Genomic DNA, 16,818 nt, shown 5'->3' with positions numbered 1-16,818 from the left:
ACATGGTTTAAAATGAGTGAGGTTCATAAACTGAATCTGTAAATGGAATCAAACATTAATTTGAAAATCTCTTAAATGTGATTAACATTTGAAGATTAATAATATCTCTAAATTGAACTTAAAAGTTTAAGGAAGATCAAGATTTAAAAAAAATTTTTTTAATGTTTATTTTTGAGAGAGAGAGAGAGAGACAGACAGACAGCACAAGTGAGGGAGGGGCGGAGAGAGAGGGAGACACAGAATCTGAAGCAGGCTCCAGGCTCTGAGCTGTCAGCACAGAGGCCGATGCACGACTTGAAACCATGAACTGTGAGATCATGACCTGAGCCAAAGTTGGACACTTAACTGACTGAGCTACCCAGGTGCTCCAAGATGTAGATTTTTAAGTTTGTAACTTTAGCAGATTGAGGATTAAATTTGAGAAATCAAAGTAGCTCTCTGAAATCTTTTCTGTGTAAAGAGAGGGCCTTGAGATTACCAAAAAAAAAAAAAAAAAAATCTCATTATTCTATCAAGGGTCCCGTAGCAGCTCCTAGGTGTCTTGTCCCTCCCTGTGTTCAGTAGCTCTTACTTCCAGGTAGCCTGCCCTTAGAGGACAGCTGGCTAAGGCAGGATCCCATGGGGGAAGCCAAGAGCCTTGATGTCTGAGAGCCCTGGGGAGGTAGAGGCAGCTTTGCTCCCTTTTAGCTCAAGGGCGTATTGATCTGCACCCTGGAGACTGGGCAAAAGGGCTAAAAGATACAAAGACAGCAGGGAAAGCAAAATGCGAGGGTAGACCACAGGGTAAGAGGCAGCGCTGGAAACAACAAAGGAACCAAAGATGATAGAAGCTGTGGACTCACATTTAGGAGAGGATTGTGGCTTAAGCACGAAACCAGCATGGTCACTGTCTCATTTTATAGATAAGGAAACAGACTCTAAGAGGTTAATGACTCACCAAGATCTCATGCCTAGTCAGAGGTACAGATGAGACTGAGGATTGGATCCTTTGACAACTCCTAGTTCAGGATTCTATTTAGAGCATTTCTTGGTATCTCATGCAGGGTAAATTGTTTCACTATCTTTACTCTTGATGGTCAACATCAAGGCAGAGCATGGGTTGGTGGTTCAGGTTTTACAATTTACCTGGAGGGCTACTGCCTGACTTCCAAGGCTTTGGATAGAAATTAGTTTTTAAATATACTCACCTTCTCCCTGTAGACTTTGAAGTCTCTTCTGGAATCTGGGCCTGAATCCTGGGCCTTTCAAAGCAACCCAGTTCTCAGGGGAATATCCTCAGGATTAAGATGTCTTATCCTGGTGGAGGTCTTAGGAGGAACACCCTTTTGTTCCTCTGAGGAACCTGTGCAAAATGCCAATATGGCGCATCCAGCTGGGATAGGTTCAGGTGGGAGCGGGAACAGGAGCAGTTTGGGGAATGGGCCTAGTGGGGAATGAGGGGCCAGTCGGTGTATCCTGGAAAATGGGAGGTTTCTGAATAAGGGTGGGGATAGAAGATCTGTTTTAGCAAGGCTGCCCCTGAAAGTAAAGAAATGGGGAGAGGCCCAAAGCAGGTGTTCTTGAATTTCATCCTCCAGCCAGCTCTCTCAGGGAGGAGCTGCCAAGGGATTTCCCTGAGGTGGGGTGAGGAAGCTCTGAGTGAGTGAGCATCTCTAGGGAAGAAGGGCAGTGATGCCATCAAGGATTGTATGAAGTACAAAGGGGCCCTCATTTTGCATGTTTTTCCCATGGCCCTTACCACATCTACTGTGTTTAATAACATGCTTCATAACTGGGCGGGTTTGCACAACTATTGTAGTAACCTCTCTAGGGAGACAACGTAGGCAACAGTATCCCCATTTTCTGACTGACGAATCTAAAGTCCCAAAAGGACAAAAACGTGCCTAAAATAAAAAACCTAGGAAGAGGCAGGGCCTGATTTCTGAACCTGAACCCACTCCTCCTACGCCTTTCTTCCATTCTTCTTCTTTTCCTTCTCTTTTTAAAGGCTTTATTTGTTTTTCTTCTTTATGGAGGCAGTATATGATCCTTGTTAAATGTTATTAAATATATTAATATGGAATAAAATATAGATCAAGAAAATAAAATTTGAAAAGAAAAAATTATAATTCTGCCACTTAGAGATGATCACTATGAACCCCTTGGTGTATGTCATTTTGCATTCTTTTCTATCTTTACTCTTTTTTTTTTTTTTTTAAATTTTTTGTTTACTGTGGTGCCTGGGTGGCTCAATCAGTTAAGGGTCCGATTTTGGCTCAGGTCGTGATCTCACGGTCCACAAGTTTGAGCCCTGCATTGGGCTCTACGCTGATAGCTTCGGAGCCTGGAGCTTGCTTTGGATTCTGTCTCCTCTCTCTGCCTCTCCCCCACTCGTGTTCTGTCTCTCTTTCTCTATCTCTTTTAAAAATAAACATTAATACAATTTAAAAAATGTAAAGTTTTTGTTTATTTATTTTGAGAGACAGAAAGAGAAAAAAAACGAGTGGGGGAGGGGCAGAGATGAAGAGAGAGAATCCCAAGCAGGCTCTGCACTGTCAGTGCAGAGCCCAATGCTGGGCTTGAACTCATGAATTCTGAGATCATGACCTGAGCCAAAACCAAGAGTCAGATGCCTAACTGACTGAGCCACCCAGGTGCCCCCATTTTGCATTCTTTTCTATGCATACAATATATATCATTATCAGTATGGTCTCATACAACTCATAATTTTTATAACATACTTTTTTATCCTTGTTTTCTTTCTTTCTTTTCTTTTCTTTTTTTTTTTTTTTTTTTTTTTTTTTTGCATTGGTCCAGAGAGAGGGTAGAAAAGAGCCTTTAGAGTAAACTCTTAAAAATTTTTTTTGACCAAAGTAATGTATGTGTGTAATAAAAAAGTCAAAACAATACAACTCTTAAATCAAGAAGTGTTTTCCATGCCCATCCTACCCCATACTTGATTCCATCTCAGAGGCAACTACTTCTAAATCTTAAAACTTTCTAAATAACAAGCTTATACTGCTGCTTGTCAGTTTTTCAGGTTTAGATATTATGCATTGACTTCCTCTCTGTATGATGGTTTGGTTTCTTACTTTTGTGTCCCCCTTGTCTCTTACTCTTCCTTTCCTCCCTTTCTCCAAATATGGTCATAATACTGGTAATATGGATTAAATGAACATTCAGTGATCACATTTCTACAGGCATGTAAATATCATTAAGGCTGAGCCTTATAGGGTACTGGGATTGTTCTTCCTATTTTATGTAATTCTTTGCCCCTGGAGTTAATACTTGACTTATTTGTGTTTTAATTTGCTTGGTTTACTTGCTTTGTTTTCTATACAGAGCTCTCCCACATAACTGTTAATCACATCTTGATCTATTATTATTTTTCTCAAGAGAGAAGCCTTCTAGAGGCTCCTGTCTCCCTTCCCCTGTCAGGACTGGTGGCTCTCCAGAACTGCTACGTATTTTCCTCACCATTACCTTGGACTTCCCTCCTCTCTCCTGATTTGGATCTCCTAGTTCTGACTCCTGTGTCTTCTTATGTCTTGGTTTACTCTCTTGGTTTTATTGTATATACTATCCAGCAGTGGCCTGAGACTGCTTATATGCTTTTTACCTTACTGCATATAAAGTTCACCCTTTTAATGGATGAGGAAATAAATGTTCGTTTTGTTTTCAACTCAAACCAAGAAAAGGAATTCATCCCACGTGGAGCCCATCAATTCCTGTTCCCAGAATTAGGGTCAAATTTGTTTTCTTTTGAAATTCAGCAAGCTTTTTACACTTGGAAACTTTGATTTGCGTTGACCTTAATCACAGGGCAGTAGGAAAAAATAGAAGAAAAATCTTTATCTGAAAATCCAAGCTGTGACTTTCCTTCTATCAGAGGAAAGAATGGCATAAAGTTTGCTCAATTTAAAGAAAAGGGGAACTCGAACTGAGTATCTTCAGCCCACCCACAGTCTCCCCACTTGGAGACTCTGGCTGGCGATGTGCAAATTGTCACATGTGGCTGGCCTGGCTCTTTCCCAGATTTCTGCCATGTATGTGGCCTGTCAGCTCTCAGATGTGGTCCGGTGCTTCGTTTGCCACATTTTATTTCAGTAAAGCATACAAGCCTTGGACAGGTGCTGGGGATATTGTGGTGGCTTCTGAAATCGTTTCCCAGAAGGCAGTGACTCATCACAGGAAACCCCTTTGTTTTCTCTCTGACCTTCCCTCCGTTTCCTGCTCCACCCATCTGTGCGTGAGTTTTCACATTCCTCACCAACAGACAACAACTTATGTCTAACTTTGGTCAAGAGTGGTAAGTGGAGATAGTTTTGGGAGTATGTTGGGACCACCTCTTCCAATAGCAGTGCCCATAAGGGCAGCTGGCATGTTCTTAATGCCTTGGCATCTCCCCATTGAGGTATGGGTCAATTTCCATTCTATGACTCCTGGAAAATCCCTTTTTCTGTGTCCCTAACCAGTTGGACTGTCACGTTGTAAAGGAGGTGGATTGGCTGTCTTAGGCTTTGTAATCAGTGACTGCTTTTGTTCAACTCCTTTTCTAGAAAATATACATCACTGTACACTTAGTAACAAGCGTTTAATTGTTTTTGATGGATGTGAACTAACTCAAAGAGGATGGTTGCGCTTGTTGACCCACAGTGCTTCATATACAGTCAGGGTCTTCAATGGATAAGTGTTGAAATGAATCTTACAGTTCAGATTCCTACATGTTTAGAGTTAGAAGGGAAGTTAGAGACTATCCGGTTTTGCTTCTTCATTGTTTTTAAAGTTTATTTATTTATTTTGAGAGAGTGTGTGTGTGTGTGTGTGTGTGAGAGAGAGAGAGAGAGAGAGGGAGAGGAGCAGAGAGAGAGAGAATCTCAAGCAGATTTCGTGCTGTCAGTGCAGAACCTGACATGGAGCTCAAACCCATGAACTGTGAGATCATGACCTGAGCTGAAACCAAGACTCAGACGCTCAACTGACAGAGCCACCCAGGTGCCTCAGCTTTTTCATTTTATAGGCAAGGATCTTGAGGCTCAATGAAGTTACTTTCTCATGGTCACCCACTCAGGTCCTGGCCTCGTTGGTCCTGGCCCTTCTGACACTGTCTATATGCTCATGCCTGCCTCTGTGGGGCTCTCTAGTTGTACTCCAGTCCCCACTTCCAATTGCTCCCCTTCTTCACTCTCTACTACCTTGGAGCCTTCAGCTGGCAGAGAGACCCTTCTGAAAGGTCTCACCCTTCCTCTGTCACTGGATTCCCTGAAGTCCCTCCATGGCCAGGCCTTTTTCCAGACTGCAGGCATATTCAGACTACTGACTTTGGTTTCCCTTGGCTGAGAATCCATGACTTTCCATGAAGAGTGTGTTTCAAAGTAGTTCTTCAAAAATTCAATGGCACAATACTCACTAAAGAAAATTTGAAGGCACAAACAAGTGTTTTTTAACTTTTCTGGTGTTTTCTTTGGACATTCCCCACTCTAGCCCTCCCTTCCAAGGAATAGGTTGGTTATTTGATTTGTTGTAATCATCATCTTACTCATTCAATTTTGTATCCCACTATTTTCCACTTGTGTTCTTTTAGTATAACTCTATGGGAGAAGGATTGGGAGCAAATACTAGTCTGCTTTTTTATGAAACCTTCTGTTAGAACACTGTTACTTATTTAGAAAAATAGGTTCCTCTCCTTTTTGGTTGGGCAAACAACAATGTTCATGTCCACGGCTATTTTGAGGGGACAGGAAACATGCTCCTTATATCCCCTACATCTTCCTATCTTCCCCACTACCCCATATGGGGGAGCTGGGGTTGAATTCTCTGTCACTGCCAGTGGGACACTGTACTTCCTGATAGTCTATGAACCAGAACTCTTCCTCTGCCACCACATCCATGTTCAATCCTTATTTTTTTTTCTTTCTTAAGTAGGCTTCATGCCCAGGATGGAGCCCCCTGCGGGGCTTGAACTCATGACCCTGAGATTAAGACCTGAGCTGAGATCAAGAGTCAGACGCTTAACTGACTGAACCACCCAGGTGTCCCCACATTCAATCCTGTCTTCTAGTCTCCATGATGGTAAGAGCTTGACCCCACCCATGATGTTGACCCGTTTGCCATCTCTGATCTCTTGTTTGTTGTGAAGGAATCTGTCATAAAATAATCATCCATGAAGCCTGCACACTGTACAACTCTGTGAAATCAGCAACCAAGTCTTTCTTAAGTCTTTTGCATGTCTCTATATCACCAGTATGATGCCCAGCATACAGAAGACACCTAAGAAATGTACAGTGGGTGAATGAATGGGTAACTCTAATTGTGATTGCAGAATAGTCTTCCTTTTTGGTGACTCCAAAAGCAAAGCCACAACTGTGATGAGGACATTCTCTCCAGAACATTTCCTACCACCAGGGAAAAAAACAAACTGAATCAAATACTGAAAGTCAAGAAGGCTGAGAATTATCTTGGATAGGAATAATGGTCCCTGGTGTCTCAGGTTCTTTCTTCTTACTTCTCATAGTCCACAGACCGTGCATATTACAAAATCCTTTTTATCATGTAAGAATCTCAAATGCCTGATTTTTCTTTTGTTATTCTCCTTAATTTTGAAGCAAAAGTGGTTTATTTCCCAAGATAGGAGCAGCAAGCTCCACTTTAAGGGAAAGCCCAAATCTTCATAAATTTTCTTTAACACCTCAAAATCTTGGTCATGGGCTAACCTTGCTTGCGACGTAGAATTGTTTCTCGATGGAAGACCACTAGACAGTAAAAAAGAATGAACAAAGTGGTAGATACAACAACCTTAATGAATCTCAAAATAATTTTGCTGGTGAAAGAAATCAGAGCAAACATCAGTGTATACTGTATGATTACACTTCTATAAAATTCTAGAAAACGCAAACTAATTTCTAGTGATGGATAGTGGTTGCCTTGTAGGTGGGATGCGAATAAGTAGGAGGCAGGGATTTTTTATAAAAGGACACCGGAAAACTTTGGGATGTGATGGGTATACTCATTATTATGACTGTGGTAATGACTTCACAAGTGTGTGTGTATGTCACAGCTTGTCGAGTTGTACATTGTAAATACGCAAATTTTACTGGATGCCATTTGTACACCAATAGAGGTGTTTTTAAAATTGTTTCAAAGAAATGGAGTCCTCTGCCCCACCTTATATTTCCTACCTCACTTTCCAGCTTCCTCCTACTAAAAGGGGATCATACCCAATTTTGTTCCTAACGTGCAGTCAGTCCTTTGTTATGATGGACACTGACAGTTCTTTGCTTCTTCTGGAAGTAAAGAAAGTATTTAAACTGGGTCATTGTTGCCTCCCACGTGATTCTCAGCCCCTCCAGAATGCTATAAAGAAGGTTGCCCTCTTCTCCTGTCTGTAGCCATTTAGGGACTGCCCCCCTCTCCCCCCCTCCCCACCATAGCTCCAGTGACAGGTTTTTGAACAAACAGCCACTGTTTGTGTAGCTGGCACTGGCATTACTGCAAGCCTGGGTGGGCCATGACTTCCCAGACCCAATGATAACCATTCTCAGACCTTTCACATGTTTTGAAGATGCTCTTCAAAATACCCATTGGTTTGTTCTACACAGGATGGCCTGAGACAGTGACCTGCCAGTGTTTGCCTGTTCCTTCTCCTACATTTCCTTCATCGCTCTCCAAGGTGCCTTAGGATTAGGTAAGGTCTAAATTAGTAGTAAGAAGTGCAGACAGATCTCCTGAGGAAGTCAGCATTATTCTAATGTTAGAGATATTTCTAGAACCTAAGGAAGAATTGGGAATAAGACCTTGGAATATACAGATGTGGGATGTCAATAACCTGCTGAGATGTTGGCTCTTCTCTCACCTTGCATAGATAAGAGGTTCAGGGTTTAGGTGGTTGAGTAGCAAAGCCCTCAAGTTAGAGCAGGGCTACTCACACCTGTGCTGGTCTGGGAACAAGGTAAGAAGTTGAGAGCAAGTGTTTAGAAACTTTTATAGGAACATGCTAGCATAATTTTATAACTGTTGGATCTAATAAAAAAAGTTGGGCTTATATTTTGCATGCCTTTTACTTTAAACTCTTTTTTAGCAATTTATTTTTATTTTACAAAAGTTGTAGTTCATCATGGTTTGGAAATTATAAAGAAAATGAACTGGCTCTTCACTACAGATCATTTGAGAACAACTGAGCTAGTTCCATGGCCTCCGGAAGGCAGTTCCGGACAGCTTTCTTCCAAAGACGTGGTGGATGAGCTAGGGAGAGATGTGGACAGTGCCAGGGAAGAGGAGGACAAGGAGTCTCCCTCTGTCTGTAGTTCCTTCTCCTTGACCAAGCTACACACACATCCCTGGGAAGCATTACACCAAGAACAGCCACAGTTGAGACAAAATTGGAGGGGACCGCAATAAGAGGAGGGACAGGAAAAGCTGTGGTTATCACCTGGAACTCCTGACTTATCAAATGTCCTTTATCATGGACTTTAGGGGCAGGTGGAGGAAGCAGCTGAGAAATAAGGATTTGAGGGGAACCAGAGCTCACCACTCAGCAGTCTGGAATGAGCTGAAATTGTGAGTCCCACTCAAGAGAATTCCCTATGTTTAAGATGCTTATATAACCCAGGAGGAGGAGGAGAGAGGCTGTCAATCATTGCCCTGTAATACATGCAGATACACTGACATATTCTTGTGGAATCACTGACTGGAGGAATCGTCCCCAAAGAAGACAGAGAGGGACAGAAAAGCTTTAATGAAAAGAGGTGGGATCAGAAAAGGGCTAAGTGTAAAATGGCTTCATTATCTATCTTAAAATGGGGAGTCTTTACCATCATATTTTAGAGCTGTCTATGCTGGTCCCTGCTCTGTTTTTGTAGTTAATCATGGTATGAGGTGATACTCAGTTTCCCAGGGGACATGAAATAGACTATTGACCTGCTGGCCTTTGAAGCAGTCAACCGACAACCCCTTTGCTATCCCATATCCTGGAGAGGTGGTAGGATGAAGATGATACCTTTGTCTCGTTGCCTCTCTTACATGACTCAGTATGCCTTCCGTCACTGTTGCTGACAATGATGTGCTCCTTGACTGAGAGGAGAGAATCAGGTTGGGTGGGTTCCGGCTCTTTAATGTGAGAAAAGCTTTTGTGTCTTAGCTTTGGGAAAGAAAGGAAACACCCAGCCCTCTTGTTTTTTTGTTAAATTAGAGGGTGCTTTCTGCCTTGTAAATTCTCCTGAAATATATGTTAGCTTTGCCTTGGTGATGACGCAGACATGTCTGAGTGTGCCTGCTGTGTGGCAATGCATTATTTCTAGTCCGAAGTGTTGGGTCTCAGGAAATGTTGAGATTAGACCTTAGTCTCATGTTGGTTGGTGGTACGCCAGAAAGAGGGGCCTGCAGCATGGTGGGCTGCATCCTAAAGCAGAAGCAAGCTGGAAAACTCGGCTACATTTTCTCCTGTGCCAAATCCAAGTCAGTGACAGTGCGGTCATAGTTACTTACATTCAGGGATGCTTCGCAAGGTCTGGACCCAACTGCAAAGAGTTTTGAAGGACAAGAGTAACATGAAGGCTGTTACCAGCTACCAGACGATGCTATAGTAATTTGTAAAGCCAAGCTGGCCCCTTCTGGGGCGGAAGTGACTGACTCCCTCGATCAGGGAGACCAGGCTGTGGTTCTAGGTCTTTACTTCTCCCAGTTTCCTGCCCTGAAATAGTCGGGGATGGCCTGAAATAAAATTCAACCCACATCCATTGCCCCTGAAAATGTATAATCTGTTTGGCTAACAAGACTGGTCCAGTATGAAACAATGTAAGAAAATATTAGATTGTGGCAAAGATTACAAGTTATACAGGTGTTTCAAGCAAGAGGGGCTGATGTGGGTTTGAGGACTCAGGGAAGGTTCCTGGAAGAGTAGGGCTTGAACTGGCACAGAGTCCTTCCCTCCTTTGGAATGGGGTTTGCATTCTGGACTTAACGTTGGATGAATAGATAAGATCTCTGGGCCACAAGATGGGGAAAATAACCACTACGTCCTACACTTTCTGTGAGCATTAAATCCTAGCTGAGTAAGTGCTTAGTAATGTTCCCTCTCTTCCTTCCTTTCCATGGCTGCAAGGAGTTCCTTCTGGGATGAATTCCTGGGAATGGTTTACCAATTTAAATGTGAAGCTTAGATTTGCAAGATTGTGATTTCTCCCTGTGGGGAGGCAGTGCCATAAACAAGCCAGCAGTCAGTAACTCCTTTTCCTAACCATGCACCCAACTGGGCTAAGTATTTCTCTCTTAAACAAGGAACTCCAAGGCAGAACTTGTGCCCAGAGAGATGCTTTGCCCAAGTACTCACTTGGCTAAAAATACCAGAGTTCTCAATATTAATATTATGATTAATATTAATCAAGTTCTTAAGCAGTACAGCTTCCTTCCTAGCCTCTCTTCATTTATAAACATTCCCCCATTCTGCTATACCCAAAATAGGAAGTCCTAGCTCTGTACTATAGTTTTTTTTTTATTATTTTTTTTAATGTTCATTTATTTTTGAGAGAGAAAGAGACAGAGCATGAGTGGGAGAGGGGCAGAGAGGGAGACACAGAATCTGAAGCAGGCTCCAGGCTGTGAGATATCAGCACAGAGCCCGATGTGGGACTTGAACCCACGAACCATGAGATCATGACCTGAGCCGAAGTCAGACGGTTAACCGACTGACCCACCCAGGAGCCCCTATAATTTTTCATTCTGGAAAAACAGCCCTAGGAATATGATGCCTTTAAAGTTTTTTAATCAGTAAGAAATTGGTCAGATAGGGAGGAAGTATAACATGATATATAAGACCATGGACTCTGGATGCAAAGTACCTGGACTTGCTTCCTGGCTCTGCCACTTTACTAGCTACGTGAGTTTGGGCAAATTATTTAATCTCTGGGTGCCTCAGTTTACTCATCTGTCAAGTGGGAAGATACTTGTGCACAGCTCACAGGGTTGCTGCGATAGGCAAATGAGTTAAGATTTATGTCAAGCACTTAGAGCAGTAAGTGGTCAATGTAAGTAGTAAACATGTGTTGGCCATAGTGAATATTATTATGTCCTAGTGAAATGGGGAGAAGGAATGTTTCAGGCCTTGATGGATGCTGTGCCCTAAAGAAAGGGCACCAAGACAGCCAGCACTCATGGGGCCTGGTAACAATGGGAGGCGTAGAAAAGAACACTCTGAGGGAGATAGGGACCCAAGTGCCAAATCCTAATGAGGTCATGTTTGACCACTGACATTGAAATTCCCATCGGAGTGCCCATTAGAATTGGACAGTCTCCGTTCTAGAGCCTGGAATTCCTGGATACAGCCTCTCTGCCAGCCCGGCCCAAGGCTTGTTTTGATGAGGGTGACATGCTAACACAGGACTGAGTCAATAACAGGCCCTTTGTTGTGTCTCCTGGACCTCTGGATGCCACTGTACGGACACGTCCAGCTTGGCTGGCAGCTGGCATCTTAAGGGTTCAGGTTGTTATCAGATGGGCACTCACTAAGTGGAGTCCCTCCCGATCTGGCGGCGTGTGCTTTTGCGCACGTAGCCCGCATACCTCATATCTCTGCCTGGGCAATTACATCCCAGCCACCCTGCCCCATTCCAAGGCAGCCAGAGCCAGCTGGGACAGTGCTTGGGGAGGGAGCCAGGTGTTTTTCCCTTTCATCCTTTTTGATTCCGTAGGCATTTTCTCCTAAGCTTGGCTCTAACTGCAATGTCCAACATAGAAAAACAAATCCAAAAGGCAGGAGCTAAGCTAGATCTGCGCATGGTGCTGCATTTTGCTGTTCGGAAACGAAGCCAAAAGGCACGGCCTCTGTCCTCCGGGACAGAACACCTATAAGCAGCATGTCCTTTCCCCAGCTGCTGCCCGCCAAGTTAGGGTACTACATATATCTGCATATGAGTGGTTCACTGTCTGGTCTGATGTTCAGATCTATATTTAAGCACTAGTGTGGGTTTTGGAATCCAAGTGTGTAAAGTGCATGTCTGGGCATGGTCTCTTGGCCAGGCCTGAGGGTTTTCAACCCACTCGGCTGGTCCCCAAAGCTGGCCTCTTGCATCATAAGTGATCCCACGCAGTTCTGATGACATATGGTTTACGACAATTCACCCTGGTTTGGGAAATCTCCCTGCTAATGTTTTCTTATCTTGGCAGAGAGAGAACCATGTTAGAATACTAGTAATTGGTACCATTTATTGAACACATGCCATGCCCCAGGCAGCTTGCTAAGGGTGCTTTACACAGTGATTTCCCACAGTCTTCCTGCCAGCGCTCCAGTGGAGGTAGAGTGATCAGCTCTGCCTTACACATGAGGACACTGAAACGTGGTGATGTTAGGTAACTTGCTCAAGGCCACTCAGGTAGGAGGTGGGAATGCCAGTATTTGAACCAGGCGTTCTGATCCCCAGCACGTTCCTACTCACCATAGTGCCCACTGCTGTGGTGTCTCTCTGCATGCACATCTTCAAGGATTAATTCAATGCCCAAGAATGATCATCGTCATTATTATCATTAGTTTAATCAGTCAGCAGCATACAGAACCTTCTCCCTGGTTGATACTTTGGGCTAATCTGCTACATCCTTGATGTTGGTATAATAATGCAAAAATTAAGTTATTTCCTTATTGATTTCTATTACTTTGATCCGACAGATATTTAGTGAGCATTTACTTTGTGCCGGGTATTATACTGGACCTAGGAAAGAGGGCCATTACACAGTACTTGCTTTCAAAGAACCACACGGTAGATAAATAAATAATCTTCCTAATTCCCAAGATGGCCCACAAGGCCTTCTGAAATGGGCCCTGCCTTCCTCCCCAGTTTCATTGCTTTGCATTCTCTGCCTTTGTGTCCTTTTTGTTTGTTGAGCTTCCTCCCCTCTCAGAGCCTTTGCACCTTCTGTTCCATCAGCCTGAAATACTCCACATGTTTGCCCTCTTAACTCCTCCTCATCCTTCAGATCTCATCTGAAATCACTCTTCTTTAGGGGATTCTCTCACAATCCTATAGATTAGGTCAGGTTCCCCCTATTAAATCTTATCATAGCTCCCCCCCCCCCCCCCGCTTTAAATTTTTGTAATTATTAATCCACCAGCTCCTTAAGGGCATGAATAATGCTATTGTTGTTCAGCACCAGTCTCGTAACACACAGTAGGTGCACATCAAGTACTCTGAAGTGAATGGGGATTATAAACAATTTATTAGAGCAAAAACTGGGATGTGTTAGTCCCCAGTCCTCCAAGAATCAGACATCAAGACAGGATTAAACGTGCCAGGATTTTATTAGGGAGGGAAGTTGGGAGGGTCATCAGACTGTGAGGCAAGTATGATCCTAGAGTGAAGAAGGGAAGAAAGGAAGGTGGGGAGGACCATCATATATATTCTGGTGCAGCCTGGGGAAAGTTCTGGGAGGCCAGCCAAAGTTGGACATCAGAGGAGTGACCCCTCTCCCCCATGGAACAGCGTGCTTCGAATCCCCGTCGCCTTCACTGATTGGCTGGGAGCGCCATGGGAGGCGTGGTCCGGCAGCAGGGCGTGGTGTTCAGAGGCAGCTGCAGGTGCTCCTTGAGTAGCTTCCTGCTCTTTGAGGGGCAAGTCTGAGGGGCTAGTTCTTCTGACTGTCATGTGACAGCTCCAAGACGAGGGGGGATGACACCCAATTGATAGGGAGGATGGAGATTACCAAATGTATGGCTTCCACAAAAGGGCAGGAAATCTTGATTTTGAGGCTCAGCAAGTATTTATTGAACACACACTATTCTTTGACACCGAGGAGGACACAATGGAATTGGCTATCCGCGGGCTCTCCTCGAACAGATTGAAGCTAGCTAAAAGACAAAGTAAGTTCACATGCCTGCTTCCTGAGCCTCAGCTTCCTTGCTTCTAAGATGAAGATAACTGCACTCTAGCTTGTGTGATGTGTGACAGGTAGATCTAGTGGCTTCTGTGAATAGGGTTGGTGCTCCGCAAACAAGATTTGAACGAATTTAAATAATAACAATTCATTTTATTCCTCAATTTTTCAAGCTTTTCTAGTCACTTCAGCAGGGCTGATAAGTTTTCTGTTTTCGAAGAAACTTTTGGCTTGGGATGCCTGCTTTCTTTGTAATTACTCTCATCAACAGTCCCCTGGGGCTTTTTCTTTAAGAATATTTCAAGTAGAAGAACCGCAGTTTAAATACGTGATCAGCACTAAAGGAAGATTTAGTGTCGAGTTACTACATTGAAGGAAATCTCTGGGAAGAGGCTCTGTGTACTTGGCTCAGTGAGCTCACTTCAGGGGTTGGTTTCTTAACTCTTAACCCCAAGGCAGTGTTCAGTTTGTTCTGTTACAGTACAGTCATTGGGACATTGCTTAATCAGGTTCTTTCCATAGGTGAAGGCTGTGGATCCCTGAGGGAACTGGAGATGTGGGGTGGGGTGGATCTCCTCCCTTTTCCTCACTGCCAGAGCAAGGGGGTGGTCTGCCTTTGCCTTTCCCCATTCCCAGCACCCTTCTCATATATTCCTTTTTCAATACATTTCCCCCCTTCAGTTTGCCCCCAAATGAATCCTATCTTGGTTTCACTTGTTGGGTTGGCCTGTTCTTTCTAGGAATGGGTTTCAATTCACAACTGTTTCCCAAGCAAGTAAATAGTAAATGCAGATACTGTGCCTCAGTATTCTCGTATATAGAATGAGGGGAATAGGGGCGCCTGGGTGGTTCAGTCGGTTAAGTGTTGGACTCTTGATTCTGGCTCGGGTCATGATCTCACTGTTTGTGGGATCAAGCCCTATGTAGGGCTCTGTGATGACAGCACAGAGCCTGCTTGGGATTCTGTCTCCTTCTCTCTCTGAGCCACCCCCCCCATTGTGTGCATTCACGGTCTCACTCTCTATCTCTCTCAAAGTAAATAAAGAAACTTAAAAAAAAAAAACAAGAATGAGGGGAATAGACTGGCTAAGGCATAAGATGTATATATGAAATGTGAACTATTCTAAAAAAAAGTATCATGGGAATGAAGAAGAAACAGGTTTTCTGGGTGAGGAGGCAGCATTTGATCCCAGATTCAGTGTTAATCATTGAGAAAGGAGTGAAAGAGACCCCATACTGATGAAGTAGCCTGAGCAACAGCAAGGTGTGTTTGCCATGCCCCGCGGAGACAGGTAATTTGTAATGGCTGGAAGATACGGAGGGATCCGAGGACAGATGAGAAGAAAAAAGTGAGATGGTGGGTAAGCTATGGCAGTCCTCGAAAAGCTCGTTCAGGAACATCATAGGTCAAGGAGAACCATTGATGTTTTGGAAGCAAGGGGACAAAGTTTGAGCTATTTAGGAAAAAATACCTAGGTAAAGGACAAAAACCGAGGCAGAGTAATACAGTAATTTAGGTGAGAGAATCATTTCTGTAGAAATGAAAATAAGAGGGCAGATCTGAGAGGTAGAATGATGGGGGAGTAGAGAAGAAGATGGTTTTGAAGGTAACCCAAGGTTTCAAGTCCATGTATACTGGGTCAGGGAGGGACACCACTGAGTAGGGGAACTGAAGACGAGATGTCTGCTAAGCTGAGAATGGGGATCTTCACAACAGATCATGTTGCATGTGACGGGTTGGCCAGATATGAGTCTGGATATGATACTGGAAGTTCAGATCTGGAGATCAAGAATGTGGTCAGAGCTGAAGATGAAGATGTGGGAGCTGTCATCACAGGGATAGTAGTTGAAAGGGCAAGTTGTTTCGCTTCCTCAATCACCTAAAGAAAAGCATGGGTTTCCAGTTGTATGGGTGAGAGCAGGTGGAGGGATGGTCTCTGGTGCCGGGATGGCTCGTCCTGATCCCTGCAACACAGTCCTTGGATCTTTGAGATTCCAAGAAAAGGGCATATTAGCCTTATCCTCCTTCACTTAGCTCAGCTTCGCCTCTTGTCCCTCAGTTGTCCAGCTTCTAATTCTGCAAACAACAGCTGGAGAGCGTGAGTGAGGGCCAACTCGGCAGCTGTGTGTTGGGAATCAAGAAGGCATCCAGGATGAAGATACTGTCTGGCTACAGCTGCTGCCAAGATGGGTGTGTGTGTGTGTGTGTGTCAGAGAGACAGAGAGAGAGGGAGGGAGGGAGGGAGGGAGAGAGAGAGAGAGAGAGAGAGAGACAGTGATGGGGGGGTACTCATAGCCGGGAGTGGGTAAAAATTGCCGACCAACTTTCTTGTAAGGGTGGTAAATGAAATATTCTTAAAAAGTTTTAATTCTGTACCAGAGAAGATTTCACTTTGTATTTGATTCCAAATCCTAGTGATTGGAAAATCCGAAATCTACCTTTCTGGATCCTCCAATTGCTCACGACCATGCTTTGCACACACACCCTGGCTGCCCTGGCAGCTGAGTGTGCTCAAACACTCTGGGGTTGGCTGGAAGCTGCCTCTAGGCTGGTGCCTCAAGGAGGGATCTAGAAATATGTGAAAAGATTAAAAGTTCAAGAAAAGGCTGTTGTTCCCAATCCCAGTTGAAGAGAGGCCTCTTCCTGGAAAGTGATAAGGGATTTGTGCATGTGGTTTTGTTCCTGGCCAAACGTAAGTCTTGAGCTGGGTAATGTGTTTCTAATCATAATTTGGATTACCCCTCACACTAACCAAATGCTTGGTTGTCTGAGGAGGCCAATCCTCGGGCCCCAGAGAGACATGACAAACCTCCACCAAAAAGCTAGGAAACTCCCGGCCAGTAGGCACATTCTGAGACTGGTAGGCTACAACTGCAGTCTCTCTGTGCTGGGAAAGGCTGGAAATTACTGTTCACAGTGTGTGGGCTTCTGCAGCCTGGAGCTGTCCCCTTTGGTCACTGTTGATATACTCCTCTCAGAGA

The 16,818-nt window shown here is 44.0% G+C and overlaps 1 long non-coding RNA gene across 2 annotated transcripts in view; it reads left to right on the top strand.

Moving 5' to 3' along the window:
- The first annotated feature begins 5,941 nt into the window (after positions 1–5,941).
- The window catches only part of LOC115516352, a 65,454-nt gene continuing 54,577 nt past the window's right edge, over positions 5,942–16,818 (top strand). For both annotated transcript variants that reach the window (XR_003969521.1, XR_003969522.1), the window contains exons 1-2: positions 5,942–6,051; positions 7,578–7,663. This is a non-coding gene — a long non-coding RNA (uncharacterized LOC115516352). The remainder of the gene's footprint in view (positions 6,052–7,577; positions 7,664–16,818) is intronic.

Source organism: Lynx canadensis, chromosome B3 (assembly GCF_007474595.2).
Source record: "Lynx canadensis isolate LIC74 chromosome B3, mLynCan4.pri.v2, whole genome shotgun sequence".
NCBI classification, from domain to species: domain Eukaryota; kingdom Metazoa; phylum Chordata; class Mammalia; order Carnivora; family Felidae; genus Lynx; species Lynx canadensis.
This window is presented reverse-complemented; position numbering and strand designations above follow the sequence as displayed.